Here is a 12,496-nt window from a genome sequence, read left to right as displayed (position 1 = left end):
TCACGCCATGCCAACAACTGGTAAGACCAATTTACAAGAGAATCTGGGACCAGAATAATGATGACAGGCAGGTCCACACCTTGACTTGGACTGCTTGGTTATTTATACCAGTTGTCTTCTTTTTAAACCTACATCTCATGTTAGGACCTGCAAGATGGACTGGACTGCTTTGTTCTTCCCAATGTGGCCACACCGACGAAATCTTTTTTTTTTTTTTTTTTTTCTGCTTTTCACTGTTGCGGGTTTTTTGGTTTTTTGGTTTGGTATGGTTTCATTTGTTGTTGTTGTTATTTTCTGTATTTCGAGACAGGGTCTCTCTATTACATAGCTCTGATTGTCCAGGAACTCACTCTGTAGACCAGACTGGCCTGGAACACACAGAGATCTCCTTGCTTACCACCACCACACCTGGCCTGCTGCTGTGGTTTTTATTAGCCTGTTGAGGAAGGCTGTCCAAACCCAGGTTGTCAGCATTGTCCTGGCCCACCCAGGACAGTCCTGACTAGCTAGCTGGGCTTAGCCGCGTGGCATCTCTTTGTATGTGTGAGGAGGCTGCATGTTTCTGACGGCAGAGGCAGAAGCGCAGGAAGGCAAGCCCAGATAGGCAGGCACTTCCAAGCCTCTCCCTGTATCACATTTAGCAATAATTCAATAATCAAAGCATGTCACGTGGTCAAGTTCACCATCAGAACTTCTGGGAAGTAGAGTCTTCTCATGGAAGCTGGATGAGTGACTATTTGCTGAGGAATTATTTATCAGATAATGAGGGAAAAGAGTAAATATCAAGAACCATACATATTTGTCTCTGTCCGCTCCACTTTCTCTTTTCTTGGAGACTCAATAAAGATTTTCTTTTATCCTTTCGCTACAAACAGCCAAAAGGAAATTGGATGAATACTAGAAGCATTTATTAAAAAGTCATAAAAGACAAAAAAATATAGTAGGCTTTGAGCTGAGGAGTTGGAGTTTAAAGAGGGACTTGAATACATTTCTCTCCAAGGGGCATTTGATCTCTCTCTCAAAAAAAAAAAAAAATCTGACAGACAGCCTGTCTTTGTCTAGAGGCCAAAGGTAAAGAGTCCTGACCACCAAAGACAGAGGGTGCCCTTCTCACTGTATGTGCTAGAAGATCACTGCTTTTGCTGTGGGGGGTCAGTTGCTAACCTAAGGGGAATAGCTGAAAAATGGAGTGACATCAAAGACGCCTAAGCCCAAGGGAACACACACTGATTCCACACAGCCTGGAGCTAGAGAGCTTCTCACTTTCACTGGGAAATTGAAATGCCAGCCACCTTTGAAAGTAGGGGGAGGGGTTCAATTCCAGGGGATCAACTAGGCAATCCCAATAACATCTTAAACTGTTAGAAAGTGTCTTAGTAACTCCCCACCACCACCACCAGACAGGGTTTTTATGAGTAGCCCTGGCTGTCCTGGAACTCACTATGTAGACCAGGCTGGCCTTGAACTTAGAGATCTGACTGCCTCTGCCTTTCTGAGTGCTGGGATTAAAGGTCTGCACCAGCACCACCTGGCTTTTTCCTTTGTTTTGTTTTGAGACAAGGTTTCTCTGTGTAGCCCTGGCTGTCCTGGAACTCACTCTGTAGACCAGGCTGGCCTCAAACTCAGAGATCTGCCTGCCTCTGCCTCCCAAGTGCTGGGATTTAGGATGTGCACCACCACATCTGGCTTCTTAATAACTTTTCTATTTCATGATAAGACATCACGACTTGGGGCTGGAGAGATGGCTCAGCAGTTAAGAGCACTGGCTGCTCTTCCAGAGGACATGAGTCTAATTCCCAGCACCCACATGACAGCTCACAGCTGTCTGTAATTCCAGTTTCAGGGGATCTGACACCTTCACACCAATGTACATAAAATAAAGTTTTTTTTTTTTTTTAAAAAAAAGACACTATGACTAAGGCAACTTATAAAAGAAAGATTTATTTGGGGTTTATAGTTTCAGAGGGCTAGAGTCCATGACAGTCATAGTGGAGAGCATGGCAGAGGCAGGTATGACTGCTGGAGCAGTAGCTGAGAGCTTATATCTTGATCTACAAGCATGAGGCAGAGAGAGCTAACTGGGAATAGCATATCTTTTGAAACCTCACCCAGGGACACACCTCCTTGTTCTTCCCAAATAGTTCAAGTAAAAGGGAACCTATGGGGGCCATTCTTATTAAAACCACCACAGATAGAAACACAAATTTTCTGGAGGAAGCCTATCTTATTACCTAGCTGTTTAATTATACTCAAGTAAATTTTAAGATGAAATGCCTCTGTGCGGGCTTTTTGAAGTCCAGTGCCTGTGGTGGGACACCTTATACAGCCTTAGTGCAGGGAGGAGGGCCTTGGACCTGCCTCGACTGAAGGTACCAGGCTCTGCTAACTCCCATGGGAGGCCTTGCCTTGGAGGAAGTGAGAATGAGGGCTGGGTTGTGAGGGAGGGCTAGGGGGCAGGAGGAGGGAGGAGAGTGGGATCTGTGTTTGGTATGTAAAATTAATAGAAAATTTCTTAATAAAAAAAGTAAAAAGAAAAACAAAACAAAAAGATGAAAGGCCTAGAATAAATTGTGGCAACATGAGGAAAGCCAGGAAGTGGTGGCACACGCCTTTAATGCCAGCACTCAGGAGGCAGAGGTAGGCAGATCTCTGTGAGTCTGAGGCCACCCTGGTCTACAGAGTGAGTTCCAAGGCAGCCAAGGCTACACAGAGAAACCCTGTCTCAAAAAACCAAAAACAACAACAAAAAGCACCAAAAGATCCAAAGGAAAAACCAACAAAGCAAACATAGACTAGAAAAAAATTAAAAACTTAGATATTTAAATTATCAGAGAGAGAATACAAAGCAATTACATTTATTCTTATACAGAAAAAAGGTTCACCCTTGAACATTTGCTCAAAGAATTAGAACTTTGTTTTTTGAGACAGTGTCTCATGACATAGACTAGGCTGGCCTTGAACTCACAGAGATCTACCTGTCCTTGCCTCCCAAGTACCAAGTACTGGGTCTAAAGGCATGCCCCGCAGTGCCTGGCCAGCAACTATTAAAACTGACATCACAATAAATAAATAAGCAAAATGAATAATATTGCAAGTGACATCACATAGGTCTGGAGAGAGAGCTCAGCATTTCAGAGCACTTGCTGCTCTTGCAGATGACAGTAGTTTCACTCTTAGCACCTGTGTCAAGTGGCTCACAACAGTGCCAGAGGATCCAACTCCCTCTTCTAGCTTCCATGGGTATCCACATGCATGGGTGCAAATACACACAGAGACATACACAAACACAAATAAAAAACATTTTATAGTAGCATCACACTGTTGAAGAACATCCAACTAGAAGGCTCTTCAGATTTAGTTATTTATTTTTATTTATGTATATGTGTCTGAACTGCATCAGTTTATGTTTACCTTATACATGCAGGAGCTCACCGAGGCCAGTGAATGATATTAGTGTACCTATAACTGGAGTTACAGATAGTGGTGACCCTCCATGTGGGTGCTGAGAACTGAGTCCTGGTCCTCTGTGTGAGCAGTAAGCATTTTTAACTTTTGAGTGAGCTAACTTTCTCCAACCATGACTGGAAATTTTAAAGCTGATATAGTCACCAAAAATAAGAATTCAGTATATGGGTTTTAGGCATTGCTGAAAAGAAATTATTGAACTAGATAGTAGAAGACTGATCTATAGTAAGACTCATAGATACAAAATGAAGTAAAATATAAAACAGTAAGATACCTATTTTTCTTTGAGATGGTCTAAAACATTTTGTATAACTAAAGGAGAAGAGACAAAGTGGAATTGAGACAATATTTGGATATTATGTCTGGAAATGTCACAGAATTAATGAAAGACCTTGATTTTTTTTTTCAGGCCTGAGGACTGAACCCAGGGATTTGCGCTTGCTAGGCAAGCGCTCTACTACTGAGCTAAATCCCCAACCCCAAGACCTTGATTTTTACTGGTTGAAGATGTGTAATAAACTACCCCAAAAGGTAAAAGAGAAATAAGGAAGCCGTACATATTTATTTGGGGCCCTGGCTAAAGAGATAGCAGTGAGTGTTATGACAACATATATTGAGTCTATCTTTTTAATCCAGTGTGATGATCATTACCTTTTTAAATTGCACTGTTTTAACCATTTACATTTAGTATGGTTGTCATTAAATTTCAGTTGACCATATTAATAATCTATTTGCCTCTCTCCCTTTTTCCTTCGGTCCCTCTCTTTTTCTCTCTCTCCCCTTCTCCTGATCTTTCTCTTTCTCCCTCTTGATCCTCTTTTCTAGCTTTGTTTTGTATGAATATATTTTATTATGCATTTCATCTCCAGAACTGGCTTATTAGATTAAAAACCTCTTTTTGTTTGTTAAGTGCCCTGGGCTTTATATCTTTAACACATCTTTAATATATCATGATCCACCTTTAATATTGTACTACTTCCTACAATATAAGAATTTCTTGGAGCTGGAGAGATGGCTCAGCATTTCAGAGCTCCTGCTGCTCCTCCTGAAGACCCAAGTTTGGTTCCCAGTACCTGTGCTGCAAGGTTCACAACCATCTGTAACTTCAGCTCCAGGGGTCTCCACTCTCAAACGCGCGCGTGCGCACACACACACACACACACACACACACACACACACATAATTTAAAAATAAAAAATAAAAAAATTTGTTTGACTTGGTGGTGGTGGTGCACAGCTGTAATCCCAACACTCAGGAGTCACAGGCAGATAGATGTAGGCAGACCTCTCTGTCCTGCCAGCCAGTTCCCAAATAACCACACAGAGACTTATTATTAATTACAAATGCTCGGCTGATAGCTCAATGTATCACTAACTAGCTCTTACAACTCAAATTAACCCATATTTCTTATCTACACTCTGCCATGTGGCTCAGTACATTTTCTCAGTACAGGAAGTTCATCTCCTGCTTCCTCTGCATCTCTTTGCAACACCTGAGACTCCTCCTCTTCTTTTTTTTTTAATTTTATTTATTTTATTTTACAATACCATTCAGTTCTACATATCAGCCATGGGTCCCCCTGTTCTCCCCCCTCCCACACCCTCCCCTTACCCCCAGACCACCCCCCATTCCCACCTCCTCTAGGGCAAATCCTCCCCCAAGGACTGTGATCAACCTGGTAGACTCAGTCCAGGCAGGTCCAGTCCCTTCCTCCCAGACTGAGCCAAGTGTCCCTGCATAAGCTCCAGGTTTCAAACAGCCAACTCATGCAAGGAGCACAGGACTTGGTCCCACTGCCTAGTTGCCTCCCAAACTGATCAAGCCAATCAACTGTCACAGGCTCCTCCTCTTCTTCACACTTTCTTTTTGTCTAAAGAAAAAGAATCTTGTTCAAATTGTAACTCAGAGGTAGAGCTTATTTTTCATGTAGAGGAAAAGCCATTGTTGGGAGACTCGTCAGAGAATTTCTACCATGCAAGGTCGGAGAAGAATCTCTAATTAAACCATTTAAAATAACTGGCTCTAGCGCTTGGACCTATCTCTACTGAATGCACCAGGCTCTGCTGACTCCCTATGGGAAGCCTTACCTTCTTGTAGGAGAGAATGGGGAGTGGATTGGGGGAGGGGAGGGTGAATGGCAGGAGGAGTGAACAGAGGGATCTGTGATTGGTATGTAAAATAAATAAAAACATTTTCTTAAGAAAAAAAATAGTAAGCCGGGCGGTGGTGGCACATGCCTTTAATCCCAGCACTTGGGAGGCAGAGCCAGGTGGATCTCTGTGAGTTCGAGGCCAGCCTGGTCTACAAAGTGAGTTCCAGGAAAGGCACAAAGCTACACAGAGAAACCCTGTCTCAAAAAAACAAAAAAGATAAAAGAAAAAAATAAATAAATAACTGGCTCCAGTGGCTCGCCTAGAATGACCTGACTGAGTGCAACAAATCAAACTTAGCTTCCATCAGGTACAGCAGAGCCTGCACCCTAAAACTCCAGTCCCTGCCCAGAGTCAAACATCTACCAATCAGGACTAGGCACCTTTGCATGGTAGGCATTGCATAATGGAAATTCCAACTGCAAGGAGAACAGCTCCCCCAAAACACTGCTACAATCATTGTGTTACTGCTACAATCATTGTGTTACTGCTGCAGTCATTGTGTTACTGCTACAATCATTGTGTTACTGCTACAGTCATTGTGTTACTGCTACAATCATTGTGTTACTGCTTCAATCATTGTGTTACTGCTTCAATCATTGTGTTACTGCTTCAATCATTGTGTTACTGCTTCAGTCATTGTGTTACTGCTTCAGTCATTGTGTTACTGCTACAATCATTGTGTTACTGCTACAGTCATTGTGTTACTGCTACAATCATTGTGTTACTGCTGCAGTCATTGTGTTACTACTACAATCATTGTGTTACTGCTTCAGTCATTGTGTTACTGCAGGCAATTTTGTTTCCACCTTGTGGGCTGTTTCCTTGTAAAGTACTAAACAAACTCTGTTCTACTGGTGTGACTTATGTAAATCCTTTCACTATCCACTAAAGTGCACATCCAATTTACAGGCAGGAGGCTCTGAGTTTAAAACCTAACCAACCCTACAATAACAAAATAGGAGATGACTTTTTTTTTTTTTTTTAATTTCGAGACAGGGTTTCTCTGTGTAGCTTTGTGCCTTTCCTGGAACTCACTTGGTAGCTAAGGCTGGCCTCGAACTCACAGAGATCTGCCTGGCTCTGCCTCCCGAGTGCTGGGATTAAAGGCGTGTGCCACTACCACCCGAGGAGATGACTTTTTAAAACCTCTTTACCAGTGTCCTTTGTGCTGTTTTGTCGTGCATTTTACATAAGTCCTCAATACATTGTTACTTAGAAGTTCTAGAATTAACAAACTCTGTTTCTTCTATCATCTCACAACACTGTTTTTGTAACTCCTCACCTCCCACCCCCACATAAAACATCCAGACTTCCAGCTGGCTGATCAATTTTTAGCCGATCTAACACTGTCTACATGAAAGCAGTGTTCAATTCTAGTTTTTCCCTGAACTTCAGATATGAATCACAGACCCTACATACCAGCTATACGCTGGGATTCCCATGACTGCCACCTTGGATTTGCTTAATTTGCTTGAGTGGCTAGCAGAACTTAGAAAAACACCGCCCTTACATTCACCAGTTAATTATAGAACAGTGGTCTCAACATGTGGGCCACGACCCCTTTTGAGATGAATAGCCTTTACACAGAGGTCACCTAAGACCATCTGCATATCAGATATTTATGTGATGAGTTATAACAGTAGCAAAATGACAGTTATGAAGTAGCAAGGAAAATAATTTTATGGTTGGGGGGTCACCACAACATGAATTTGTGTTAAGGGGTCACAGCATTAGGAAGGCTGAGAAACACTGTACAGAGGCTATTTCAATGGTTACATGTGGAGAGGTACCGGGGAATGAGAGAAATAGAGGGAATGCTGCAAACCTCTGTGCCCTCTTCTAGTACAGCACCACCTTCCAGGACCATCTGCGTGAGTTTTCCCATCTGGAAGGTCTCTGTACCCTGTTCTTTGTGGGTTTCGTGGAGGTTTCATTCCATAGGCATGACTGATTAAATCACTGACCTTTAGGGGTCAGTTTAGCCTCTAGCTCCACCCTCCACACTCAGTTCCAGAGATTAGGGATAGGGCTGAAAGTCCCAATCCTCTAATCCTACCTTGGTCTTTCTGATAACCAATGCCCATCCTGAATCTACCTAGGGACTGCCAGTCAGTAGTGAACCAACTAGTAAACAAACCAATAAACAAACAAACAAACAAACAAAAAAACAAAAAAACACTTGAAACTAGGCGGTGGTGATGCACGCCTTTAATCCCGACACTCTGATACAGAGGCAGGCAGATCTCTGTGAGCTTGAGGCTAGCCTGGCCAAGATTCCAAAAATTTTAGGAGTTGTATGCCAATGAACTAAACTAAGACCAATGTGTGTACCCTAATAAACTTGCCTGAGGATCAGAAGACAGAGCCAGCCACTAGATTAGCCACAGAGGTCAGACAGTGATGGCACACACCTTTAATCCTGTCACTCAGGAGGCAGAGATCTTTCTGGATCTCCGTGAGTTCAAGGCCACACTGGGCTACATGAGATTGATCCAGTATAGGAGAGAAACAGAGCCAGGCAGTGGTGGCACACACTTTTAATGCCAGCACTTAAGATCTCATACCTTGGCTTGGGAAGCACAGACGCCTTTAATCCCAGGAAGTAATATGGCAGGGCAGAGAAAGGTATATAAGGCATGAAGAAACAGGAACTCACTCTCTTTAGGCTGAGAAGTCCTAGGGGTAAGAGGCGGCTTATTGCTTTGTTTCTCTGATCTTTCAGCATTCACCCCAATATCAGGTTCTGGGTTTTGTTTTGTTTTGTTTGTTTGTTTGTTTATTTATTTATTTATTTATTTATTTATTTATTTATTTATTTATTTTATAAAAAGACCATTTAGCAGTTCAAACATCAGACCAAAACTATACTTCACTCTCTAACAGTTACTATCTTTACTTTAGACATTGTGATGGTTGGTCTTAGTTGTCAACAAATTGAATCTAGGATCAATTAAGAGACATCTTTCTGGGTAGATCTGAGATGGCCTTTCCTAAAAAGATTAACAGAGATAAGTAATGATGAGTGGTGGTTTGAATAAGAGTTCAGCCTGTCTATAAAGTGAGTTCTAGCTCAGCCAGGGATGTTATACAGAGAAACCCTGTCTTGAAAAAAAAAAAGAAAGAAAGAAAGAAAAAGAAAAGTGATTCTCTCCCAGCAGCCATCAAACTACCAGTAACTCCTCAACCAAGAGTGAGGCCTTAGGAACCTCCCTTCTCTACTGGAATTTGTTTTGTTTTGGTTTTGATATTTTTAAAGCAGGATCTCATGATGTAACCTAGAACATATGTATGCTAGGTTGACCTAACACACAGAGCTCCAACTGCATCTCCTCCCCAAGTATGGGATTAAAGGTGTGTGTACTGCCACATCTAACATTGTGCTAGAATTTTTACCTGGCTTGATCTTGTACAGGTCTTGGGTAAGTGATCCCAGCTGCTGTGATGTGAGTTCAGATGTCCAATGGCCATGTCATGTCCAGAGGACAGCATTTCACGGCGCCCTTCCTCATCCTCTGACTCTTACATTCTTTCTGCCCCTCAATCCCAATGGTCCCAGAGCCTCTGGGTTGGTTTGATATATATGTCATATATTTGGTTGAGCAACTACAGTCACTTATTTCTAGTATCTTGAACAGAAATGCATCTCCGCATTGACCACTTCAATAAGAAGCTTCTGCTGTTGGGCACAGCACAGATCTACAGATATGAACATAAATATTTAGAAGGCAGCTTGACGACATGACAGTTTAGAAAAACAGTGTCAAAAGGTTCTGACCTATGGCTTCCCTTGCCACTAGTTTTAGCCATGTTTACTAGACCAGGCATGAATTAATTCCTGCCTGTGGCACAAATCTCAGATCCAATCAGGAGAGCAGTTTGGTTACTCCCATAAACAGTGTAGCACATCGTGCCTGTGAGGTCAACATTGTAGCCCTCAGGGGTCAGTGCTTGATAAGGCCATTGATATATTTTTCTCCCCATGCATCCTGCATAGCACCTTCCAAAGCTAGGAAGGCATAGGTTTTCTGGTCAGTTCAGACTGATATTTCTGAGTCCTGAGACCACTGTGTGTTGTCTTCAGAAAGTAGTGTTTTACCATCTAGTTATGATGGGCAACCACAGCAATAAATAGCAATAGTCTTTATTGGGGCCTCCTTGACCAATAAATCAGAGAGAGAGGTAACTTGTGCCTGTCAATGAAACTGTCATTTACTTCTGAGAGCAGCTTTGTTCACTAATGTGGGATATTTCTGTTCAAGCTCCTTTTTAAAAAATATTTATTTATTTATTTATTTATTTATTTATTTAGAGACAGGGTTTCTCTGTGTAGCCCTGGCTGTCTTAGAACTCACTTTGTAGACCAGACTGGCCTCAAACTTGGAGATCCACCTGCCTCTGCCTCCCAAGTGCTGGGACAAGTTCCTTTTAAAAAAAATATCTATATAGAGATATATATTATATCTATATATGAATTAGCTTACAAACTAGTGGGGCTTCATAAGGCTTCTGTGTACACTCTTAGTTTTGATTGTTTCTGAAAGAGTCCAGGTCTCATCACAGTTGTCCATTTGCCTTCCCGTCCACTGTTGTGGTTTTGTTTGTGATCTAACAAATAAAGCTTTCCTGAAGATCAGAATGCAGAGATAGCCACTAGTTAGCCATAGAGGCCAGGCAGTGATGGTGCACACCAGCACTCGTGGAGCAGGGCAGCGGTGGCGGCAGAGGCAGGCAAATCTCTGTGAGTTTAAGGTCACCCTGGGCTACATAAGACTGATCCAGTCTAAAAGAGAAAGAGAGCCAGACAGTGGTGGCACACACCTTTGATCCCAGCACTTGGGAACTCACACCTTTAACCCCAGTACTGGGGAAGTGGAGACAGGAAGTGATATGGCTAGGCAGAGAGAGGAATATAAGGCAAGAGGAGACAGGAGCCCAGCTCTCTTTCAGCCGAAAAGTCCTGGAGATAAGAAGTCTCTCTAGTGGCTGGCTCCTTTACTGATCTTTCGGCATTTACCCAGATATCTGGCTCCAGGTTTTTATTATTAAGACCAATTAGTCCTCATGCTGCACACTGTATTAATCGATACCAAGAACAACAAAGAACCTTGACAAATACAAGTAGAAAATAAATTTATTAGAAAGGTACTGGGTGACTCAAAAAATTGGTTGGGAAGTGGAGAACCTGGCTTTAAAAAATACGCAGGAACCAGGCCCGGAGGTAGTGGCACATGCCTTTAATCCCAGCACTGGGAGGCAGAGGCAGGCAGATCTCTGGAGTTTGAGGCCAGCCTGGGCTACAGAGTGAGTTCCAAGAAAGGTGCAAAGCTACACAGAGAAACCCTGTCTGGGAAAAAAAAAAGAAAGAAAGAAAGAAAAGAAAAAAGAAAAGAAAAAAACCAAAACCAAAACCAAACAAAACAAAAAAAAAAAAAAAAAAAACACACGTAGGAACCAAAAGGCTAGCAGCTAGGACATCTGCATAGCAGGACAGATATCCTGGCATCAATGGCATCTGTTACCATTGTTCAGTGGTTCCAATGGCACCATTGTAACTGTTATATTGCTACAAGCAAAATGTGACCATCTCTTCCTCCTTAAATCATTCATTTTGAAGTTTAGAAAGAATATATTACTGTAAAGTATAGATCATGCTTGTTGTGATTTGTTTTGAGATAAGAGTTTTGCTATGTTGCTCAGGATGAACTTGAATCCATAGGCTTGACTGATCCTGCCTCAGCCTCCTGAGGCAGAAAGCTGCCTTAGTGGCAGCAGGGCCCTATGAAACTAGCTAGAGCAAGTTACTTAATAACCATGTGGTTCGCAGGGGAAGAGCGTTTGCAGGGAACTATGCCAAGGGTCATGCTAGAGATAAGTCAGGCATCTGGGCCTAGAGACATCCTCCAAATAAGGGCAGGTAGCTGTCAGAAAGCCTCACTGGGGAGGGTGTCCTTCATGTTGCTCGGCTTGGAGAAAGCAGCCAGGCCATGGTAGACTGCAACTGACCAGCAGGGCCTCCCAACACATTTGACTTCATTGCTCCCAGCTTCTCTGAGCTGGTCTTCCTCAAAATCTTCTGCTTGAGGAGATGGAAGGACCAAGGTTGACTTTGGGTTAAGGTGTGCCTTAGTTACTTTTCAGTTTTTGTGATTTAAAAGAAAATACCCTAACAAAAGCAATTTAAGGAAGGTAAGGTTGTGTTGGCTCACAGTCCAAGGTTGTAGTCCATCATGGCAGGAAAATCACAGTGGCAGGAACTTGAGGACGCAGATGGTCACCTCACATCCAGAGTCAGGAAGCCCGAGCAGTGAGTACTCCAGCTCAGCTCACTTCCTCTATTTTAAACAGTCTGATACCCCTGCCCACCCATGGTCCACCCCCAGAGGATAGCTCTTCCAACTTCAATTAACCTGGAACATAATCCTTCATGGACATGCTCAAAATTTCTTCTCTTAGGTGACTCTGGAACTCGTCAAGTTGACAATTTATATTAACTATCAGAAGGTGCAAAACCATTTGCAAGGGAGTCTCACATGACTTTCCTGACCTCCATTTGGGACCATCACGGTGTGGAAATTCTCTGGAATTTTTCATGTGCGTGCGCACACACATTTTATTTCTTTTTCATCATGAGTTGCTTTAGTTGCTTTATCATTTTCTTGCCATTGTTTGTCTTTCACATCACCTTTTTTCTCTGCAATACTGTTTGAACCTGTGTTTTCATGATGAAGATCTTTGTATTCTATACCTTTTCTGGGCTTAGGGCTGTCTGAATCTGGAAAAAAAAATCTCTGTGCATGTAGCCAAAAATTACTTGTCTTCAGCAATCTCATTCTGCTTTCCAAACACTGTACATCCTTCTCAAACTATTGTACTTGTAA

The sequence above is a fragment of the Peromyscus maniculatus genome, chromosome 3 (genome assembly GCF_049852395.1).
Source record: "Peromyscus maniculatus bairdii isolate BWxNUB_F1_BW_parent chromosome 3, HU_Pman_BW_mat_3.1, whole genome shotgun sequence".
Lineage (NCBI taxonomy): Eukaryota > Metazoa > Chordata > Mammalia > Rodentia > Cricetidae > Peromyscus > Peromyscus maniculatus.
The sequence above is the reverse complement of the archived record's forward strand: the minus strand, read 5'-3'. Positions refer to the sequence as shown.